This window comes from Euprymna scolopes, chromosome 14 (genome assembly GCF_053919585.1).
Source record: "Euprymna scolopes isolate OS-2025 chromosome 14, ASM5391958v1, whole genome shotgun sequence".
In the NCBI taxonomy this organism is placed as follows: Eukaryota; Metazoa; Mollusca; class Cephalopoda; order Sepiida; family Sepiolidae; genus Euprymna; species Euprymna scolopes.
Window position 1 is genome coordinate 23703680 of NC_136495.1, and position 8679 is coordinate 23712358.

Consider the following 8679-nt stretch of genomic DNA (forward strand, 5'->3'; position numbering starts at 1 on the left):
TAACTTTTTTAATTTTTTAACTTTTTAATTAACATTGGTGCATGACTTTGCAGCCACCCTGTATTGCCGGCTGGTTGAAGGAGAGAATAGTTCTGTTACACGTGTTTATAGCTAGTAGTCGTCGGGACAAAGGAAGCTGAGTAAAGGAGAAAGAAAGGGCAAAGTCTTCAGTGTATTTACTTATGTAGGAGCATGTGCCCAATAGTAGAAACAAGGCAAAGAGTTAGTGTCCCATGATAAGAAAGAGTATGTGTGTGGAATGCACGTTGAAGCAAGTAGGAGTTTGAAAGGTTGCCAGATTATCTTGCTTTGTACTCATGTTCGGCCTGGAGGCCAAAGCCTCAGGCTAATGTGTGCTGCCTGCTGAAGCCAGGAGGAAAAAGGGTTAAGAGTTTCAGATTTTGCCTTTTATGTACTCGGTCACGTGATTGAGAGCTGGCTTGTGATTGAACAAGCCAGGGAGAAAATGGGTCTCAAATCTCGAGTCGCAAGAATTAGCGTCTGCATGTGATTGTAGCGAGTTTCGTCTGCTACACAATTATTTGGAACATTGTATTTGAAAAAATAATTTTCAGCCGTTAAGGGTTTAATTAATCAAAGCAACTTCGACAGTTTCAAGTTCAATAATAAAAACAGACAGAAAACATGCAATAGTCGATAATGATAAGAATTTATTCTACTTTTACAAAGATTTTCTAGTGTTACATTATTATTGTGTTACAAAATTCACATTTTAAATAAAAAGGTCACTTGTAAAATTTAATTTGCCAAAAACAAAAACAAAACTCGGCTGAAAGTTGTGACTCAATTAGGTTTGTTTTTTATTCCAATAATAAAGAAATAAATTTGTTTATTTATTTATTTATTTATTTTTTTTTTTTACAAATATTAAAAAACAAAAAAGTGGCACACTGGGTCGAAAAAAAAACAAGTCTCAGTTTTTGCCCAAAAAATAAGAATTTGCCAAAAATAATCACGACTAAGTCGTTTTATTGTTTATTTTAATAACATTTTATGTGCTAACGGACTCAGTAGATAACCCATATAAGAGGGAATATTTAATAAAAATCAGGCGTTTTCTTTTAGCAAATATCTTTTTAGGTATGGAATTAATAAGATAGTTGCTAAAAATAACCTCTCGAAACTTCTCAATAAATTTGTTTTATTGTTTATTACAAGATTGTTTTACAATATTTTACACTGATGGATCTGATCGCTCATATATATGTATATAGGCAGGAACTCCAAAGACGGCGAATAGTAAGCAGAGACATTGTATAATTGCAGTAGCTGATATGTCTGAGCAAGGGAAGGCAAAAGGAAACCATGAATATTTGTCGACAACAGTTAATAGATATTGGTTCTTTGTTTTGTTCGGTAGCGGTACTTTAAAATCAAGATCGAGTCTTTCAAACGGTTGTGTTGCTTTTATTAAAACGCCAGTTTTGGGTTTATAAAACCGAGGCTTTATTTCAGCTCATGTTCGGCAGGAATTTGTAATTCTTTTTGCTTCCTCCACTGAAAAAGGCAAGTTTCTACACCTCACAGCATGAACCATTCAAATAATGCCCGAGTAACAGAGATTGTAGCGTTTGGAGTTCATCCCCGCTTGATGCCATACAGCATACTCTTGACAGTGTATCAGCTGTTAAGTTCTCCTCGCCAGGTCGGTAACTGACGTCAAAGGAAAAACAAGATAGTTCAATTCTCCACCTTGCTATTTTCTCATTATTTACTTTGCTTTTAGTCTTAGAGTTGAACATAAAAGCAACTAATTTTTGGTCAGTAATAAGTTTAAAGTGGCATCCGATCAGGTAGTGTCGCCATTTCGTTAATGCCTCAACTATAGCATAGGCTTCCTTTTCAATTGCGAGGTGTTGTCATTCAACCTGTGAGAGGGTCCTTGAAAAAAAGGCTACAGGACGATCAGCTTGTCTCAAAGAAGCATCAATAGCACAATCTGACGTATCTATTTCAACAACCAGAGGAATATTTTCGTCTAATGTTGTAATGTCTCAATGGCTTGACGGGAGAAAGGAAAGATCTCTACTTGTGTTAATAGATTTATATTTTCTGGGAACAATACAATCAAGTTGGAGTAGTGAGCAAACATGACCATAGCACGTCAGACGGAAGGCCGATTGTGAGGGACAGGCATCTGGAGTAAAGGTTTCAATCGATCTGCGTCCGGTGCCATAAAACTATTGCTTATGGTATTTGCCCAGTCCAATTGAGCATTTGTCATCATTTAGAGCAAGGTTGTATTTGTCGATGGCTTTTATTATGGCCACATACTGTGACGTTGGCAATGTACACAAATGTGCTTTCCAGTTTCTCATTCGTTATGATTTGGTCGACTATCCTTTGGAAGCTGTCTACCCCATTTGTAATGCCAAAAGGAATTCTGCGAAATTGATATAGTCGACCGTTCGCCTTAAAAGCTGAAAATTTCGAAAAGTGATGAGTACTGGATTTTTCCTGTCACAATCCACAAATGTTCAATGCAAACATTGAACTGCCAAACGGAATTTCAATCTGTGAGTGTTGCTGAAAAAAATCGTGTCCCAGTATTATTTTGCAACAAAGGTTTTTCATTACAGATAATTTAGTGGTTTTATAGACATCATTAAATACTAAGTCCACCAAACAATAACTACTTACTTATGCAGACGATGACACGTTTTCCATTGTTACTCTCCTGGGGGAGGGAACAAAATACGATTTGTTGGTTTTTACCAAGCTTTCTTTGATAAATTTTCTAAGCTGCCGGTATGAGCAAAGCATTTGTAGATCTCCCATTAATTTTCACTTTACAATAGTTTTTGAAAGGCAGTTAGGGTAGGCGGCTAAAGTTGCAAATGTATTTTGAGGCGTGGCTTTGTATAGGGTTTTAGAAGACTTGCATACCTTTGAAAAATTATCAAGTTTTCCACATTTATGACGACGAGTATCTTTGGCAGGGCATGAAACTCATAAATGTTTAAATAAGCCGCAAAAATAGCAGGTGTCCCTTTTTAAAGTGGCAGTGACCGATTGTTCTTAGAGCTTCGTCAGACTATCGTCATGAGGGGGCGGGGCAATAGGAACAGATGGGTTTAGTGTAGTGCCCACGGGGTATGGCTGAAAATAAGAACTAGACTGCTATATAGCACATTCGAAGGTATAGGCTTGCTCGTAAGCTGTTCTCAGTGTAAGGGTCATATTCTCAAGAAGACGTCTTACCCAAGCATTACATAAACCGTTAATGAAGGCATCCAAAATGTATTGCTCTTGGGCCTCTAATGCTGTCATTCGGAAGAAGTTGCAATCTTATCCTGTGTCCGATGGCTTTGAAGGAAATGATCCAATGTTTCGCTATATTCTTGTTGGCGAGTCGCAAGTAAGTGTCTAGAAAATATCTTATTTTTGGGCTTTATGCATTTAGTATTCAGTACAATGATTGTTTCTTCATAGGTAACGCAATCCAAGATAATTTCGTTGACTGTGTTAGACAGATAGTTGGTTAGGAGCGTACATTTATTGATGAGACGTCCTGGTTTTTCTGAATGGAGAACCCTAATGAAATTTGCAAATGTCTCCTGCCAATGTTTTCAGCACTTGTTGGCTGAATCGCTTTCGGGATTTGTAGTAAGTCGCTCTGGTCGCATAAATTGTTCCATTATTAATTGAATAAACTATAATGAAAACAGGCCAAGAGATAGTAATCTTTTATTCAATTAAAAATCTTACTACTTGACAAGTAAAAATGTACAGCTTTTATATCTTGGATTATCGAAGAGGAGATAATCCATATTACAACAAATCGAGGCGTTCACAAAGCTCATGAGTTGGTCATTTATTGCGGTACTGCACTGAAGGATGAGGCATTCTCTATTTTGCACGGAGCATGTTCAAAGATGAATTTTTAAAATTCTTGAAGCGGTTGTTATCAATTTACGACAATCGGCTGTGTATATTTATCTATATATATTTTTTTTATTACATTTTCACCCCAAACAAGGCATATTGCCACTTTGATGTAGAGGGCTAATATCAGGGACATAAGCTACAGGGGTACTATATGGGGAGTTGGGCAGCAAGATGTTGGTTCACATTACACTTGAACTTCTGCATGTCAGTACAGTTGGGGAAGCAAGAACCCGGAAGGGAAATTCCAAAGTAAGCAGTTCTGGGGAAGAAACTACTGGAGTAGAAGGCTCTCTTACATCTAGGGACCTCAACTGTGAAGGGGTGGGATTTTTCTGCTTGTCGGGTTTGTCAGGGGTATTTACGTTGAGGGGGTACAAGGGCTTGCAGTTCTTCGGAGCATTCACCGTTAAAGTACTTGTAGAACAGGCAGAGGGATGCTACATTTCGTCGATGGAACAGAGGCTGAAGCTTAGATGACAGTTCATGACCTATCAGGTTGGTGACTCTCTTTTGAACCTTGTCTAGGAGTGAGAGACTAATAGCAGATGCACCAGCCCAAATATGACAACAATACTCCATATATGGGTGAATGGTGGCCTTATAGAGGTACAGGATACTTTCGAGCATTAGTAGCTTTCTAGCACGGTAGAGAGAACCTACCTTTTTCACAGCGGTCCTGGCAATGTTTTCAATGTAATTGTTGTAACTCATGTTTCCTGTGAACGTTAGACCGAGGAGTTTAAAAGATGTATTTTCAGATAAAGAGTCTTTGGCCATTGCTATTGGTGGTAGAGAAGGTTTCTTGTAGTTATTGAAGGAAACAAGCTTAGTCTTGGCAGCTATGAATGTGACCATCCATTTTTGTCCCCATTCCACTACAGATTAGAGGTCATCCTCTCGTGTTCCTGCCATTTCTTTAGATATGTATTCATTTGTTTTCCTGTTGTGTCTGTTATAGAGCGTGGTGTCATTAGCATATATACCCATCTCACAGACAATTTTTCAGGGAGGACATTTATGAATATTAGGAATAATGGAGGTCCAAGGATAGACCCCTGAGGCACTCCCACATTTATATCATATTGTTTAGATGTACGACCATTGAGGACAACCTGGATTTTTCTCTTATCTAAGAAGGATTTAATTACATTATGTATTCTTCCAGTGATACCATATGATCTGATTTTCCTGAGAAGACCTTCATGCCATACCCTGTCAAAAGCCTTAGATATATCTAAAGCTATCGCTCTACCCTCCTCTGCTTTATCATATATGTGCATATTTATATATATATATATGTGTATTTATATATATATGTGTGTATTTATATATATATGTGTGTGTATCTATATGTGTATATTTATATATATGTGTGTTTCTATATGTGTATATTTATATATGTGTGTGTTTCTATATGTATATATTTATATATATGTGTATATGTATGTATATATATATTGTTTTAAAATATAATTATCCACTGACACATATTTCATTGTCTACAACTCATCAGAGTGGCTGAATCTAGCGATATATATATATATATATATATATATATATATATATATATATATATATATATATATATATATATATATATATATATAAAATAAAATAAAAATTACAAAATGATCCAAGATGGTAAAATTAAAGTATATTATAAATATTAAAGAATTAATATTTATAAAGTTATCTCAGCCAGATGTAAAAGCTCGATAAAACCAAATAGGAGATAGAGCTTATAATACGAGCAAACAGTTAATAAAACATGTTAAAAAACACTTTGAAATGAGTTAAAAACATATTTAATCTGAAAAGGAAACACTAAATAAGTGGATAGTCCTTAATCCGCGGAGTTTCGAAGAAGGAAAGTATTTCTTCGAAACTCGGCGGATTAAGGACTATCCACTTATTTAGTGTTTCCTTTTCAAATTAAATATGTTTTTAACTCATTTCAAAGTGTTTTTTAACATGTTTTATTAACTGTTTGCTCATATATATATATATATATATATATATATATATATATATATATATATATATATATATATATATGTGTGTGTGTGTGTGCGGGGGGGGACTTCTAAAGTGAAAGGGTGTGATTTTGCAGCTAATTGTTAGGAGTATTTATGCTGAGGGATTATATGTGCGGTAACTTTATCGGAACATATACGATTAAAATACTTGTAAACCGAGCACAGGAATGTAACTCTTTGGTGAAGCGACAGAGGCTGGATTTTGGTAGACAGTTCTGGACCTATTATGTTAGAAATTCTTTTTTCAACTTTGTCCTAGAATGAGAGGCTAGTTGTTAGGGCAATACTCCATGTGTGAACGAACGGTGACCTCATAGAAATAGACTACTGTTAGGTATGAAATGTTGATATTAACAAAAAACAAAACATCAGATTTTTGAATTGTTAAAACTATTTTTCAGATTTGCTTTACATTGCAAGATGATTTGATATTTTTGTTCCAGAAGAAACCAGTAAAAAAATCAAATTGATAAGTTTAGTGTTAAAACAGATATTTTTGATATATATATATATATATATATATATATATATATATATATATATATATATATATATATATATATATATATATAAAAGAAAGAAACGGATTATATAATGTCTACCATGCTTGTGTTTTTTTTTTTTTTTTAAATCTTTTGATTCTTTCAATTGTATGGCATAACACTGTCCCAGTCTCCCTTGATCCCCCCCAACCCACGATCTCATACCCATAAGCATTTCTATACCATGACCTTCTTCCTTTTCAAACAAGTGGTTAAACAAAAAGTAACTGCTGCTTGTACCCCCTCCCCCTCCAAAAAAAAAAAAGAAGGAAAAAAAAATGGGAGAAATGGGGCTAATCACACGCGGCTGACTTCTCTTGGGTTGAGTTCCTTCTTCCAGTAACACATGTTCTGATGTCTGAAAACCATCTCTCAGGATATTTCTAACTTGATAGACATGAACAGTCCTTTATCAGGCACACACAAGAGACCTTTTTACTCTAAACCATGGACTGAATACAGACACAGAGGAAATTTTTCTGGGTCATGGACTGAATATTTTATCATTTTTATTTATTTTTTTTTTAGAGCAACAGACTACAAATATTTAAGGGGTGCTACCATTATTGACCGAAACTAAACCCCAATCCTTTAGCTTGTTAAAGTATATTTAAGGAAATAACATACTTCTCAATAGGTTCCGGATATGACATGTAGATGGTGACACTGCTATAAAATCCATAAATTTTTTTATAGAGTACTAGCCTTCAAACGGCACACTTTGAACTCAATCGGATTATTAGTTTACAAATTACATTTAAACAATTGTAAATTCTGAATGTATGTGTTGATAAAGCATTACTTTCTCATGGGGAAAAATAAAATTCAAACAAAGCAATAACTTCCTAAGTATTATTTGAAATCTGCTCCGTTGAAAACAATGGTTAAGAGGTGGTATGCTGATTTTAAACATGGTCGTACAGATTTTGAATGTTTGTGGTTACTGAATTCAGAGATGATTCTGGTAAAAAAAGCAAATGGATCTATTTGTTACACTCTTTCCCTCTCTGCTTTGTTGGAATTCTCTTTCCTCTTCACCCCCCCCCAAAAAAAAGCAAGTAAGTTTTCACAGGAACATGTTAACTCAAAGTATTTTCAACCAATGAAAATCGTTTCAAACCCCAAAAAGTAGCACATACATGTGAAAATAGCCATCATGAAGTTAAATAAACAGCCAAAGTCTAGAGACACAAAGGATTTTCAAACCGGTTGCACCTTGAAAAGAACCTCAGAACGTCTTCTCAACACCCTCTCTCTGCCATTGAGCCAGAGGAAGTGGAAAAGACTCAATGATTCACGTATTAGCCTTCATCAATATGCACACATCTAAAACAGGCTCCTTCAGTCTTTGACATACAATAGATACCCACGAAGTGTTGCCTGCGTGTGAAATTTTTGTGGCAGGAAGTGCGTAATCAGCAACCATACCTCTCCTGAGACGACATTGTTAAATACCAGTGGCAAGTGAAGTACAGGACGACTGGAAACAAATGCCGAGATAAGCAGAGAGCACATACAGCACCTAGAATCCCAAATGGTCACCCATCTAGTACTAACCAGGCTCAACATTGCTTAACTTCGGTGATCTGATGAGAACCGGTGTGTCAACATGATTATGCCGTATCTATACATGCACTAACAAGAATAAAGTAAGTCAACACACACACACATATACAATGCCACGCTGCCAAATACTCACATATGTATATTATTTGTATACACATATTATTCTATACTATGAACATTTTGACTTGTGACTACTAACGCAACTTCCTTCACCAAACACATGTTAATGACTGAAAATAACTTTTATATTTATGTCTCTTGTATAAAAAGGTTTTGTTATAAAATTTTGCTTTTCTCAATTTTTCATCTACAAAACTCTATTCATGTTTTTAGATAGCACTTGCTAACTGGTGACCCTTCTATTCTCTCAATGTTTCATTTATTTCCATTTTATTATGCATGCACGTCCGTCTGTACATGTTCTACATTATCTTCCTTCATTAAAACAATACTTTATCCTCAATTTGTACTGAATGTGCATGTGGTTCTTAGCAAACCCAAAAATGCTATTCCAAAGCCAGAAACTATACCACATGTTCAAGTTGCTCGAATTTGGCAGTTGTCTCAGAAATCAAAAGGTTCAATCTTCATTGAGGGCGATAGTAAGAATACAATTGCGAATTATT

General features: G+C 35.3%; 1 pseudogene; it reads right to left on the reverse strand.

The window, feature by feature from the left end:
* Positions 1-7997: 7997 nt before the first annotated feature.
* On the reverse strand, positions 7998-8113 carry LOC145293589 (5S ribosomal RNA; annotated as a pseudogene).
* Positions 8114-8679: the final 566 nt, after the last annotated feature.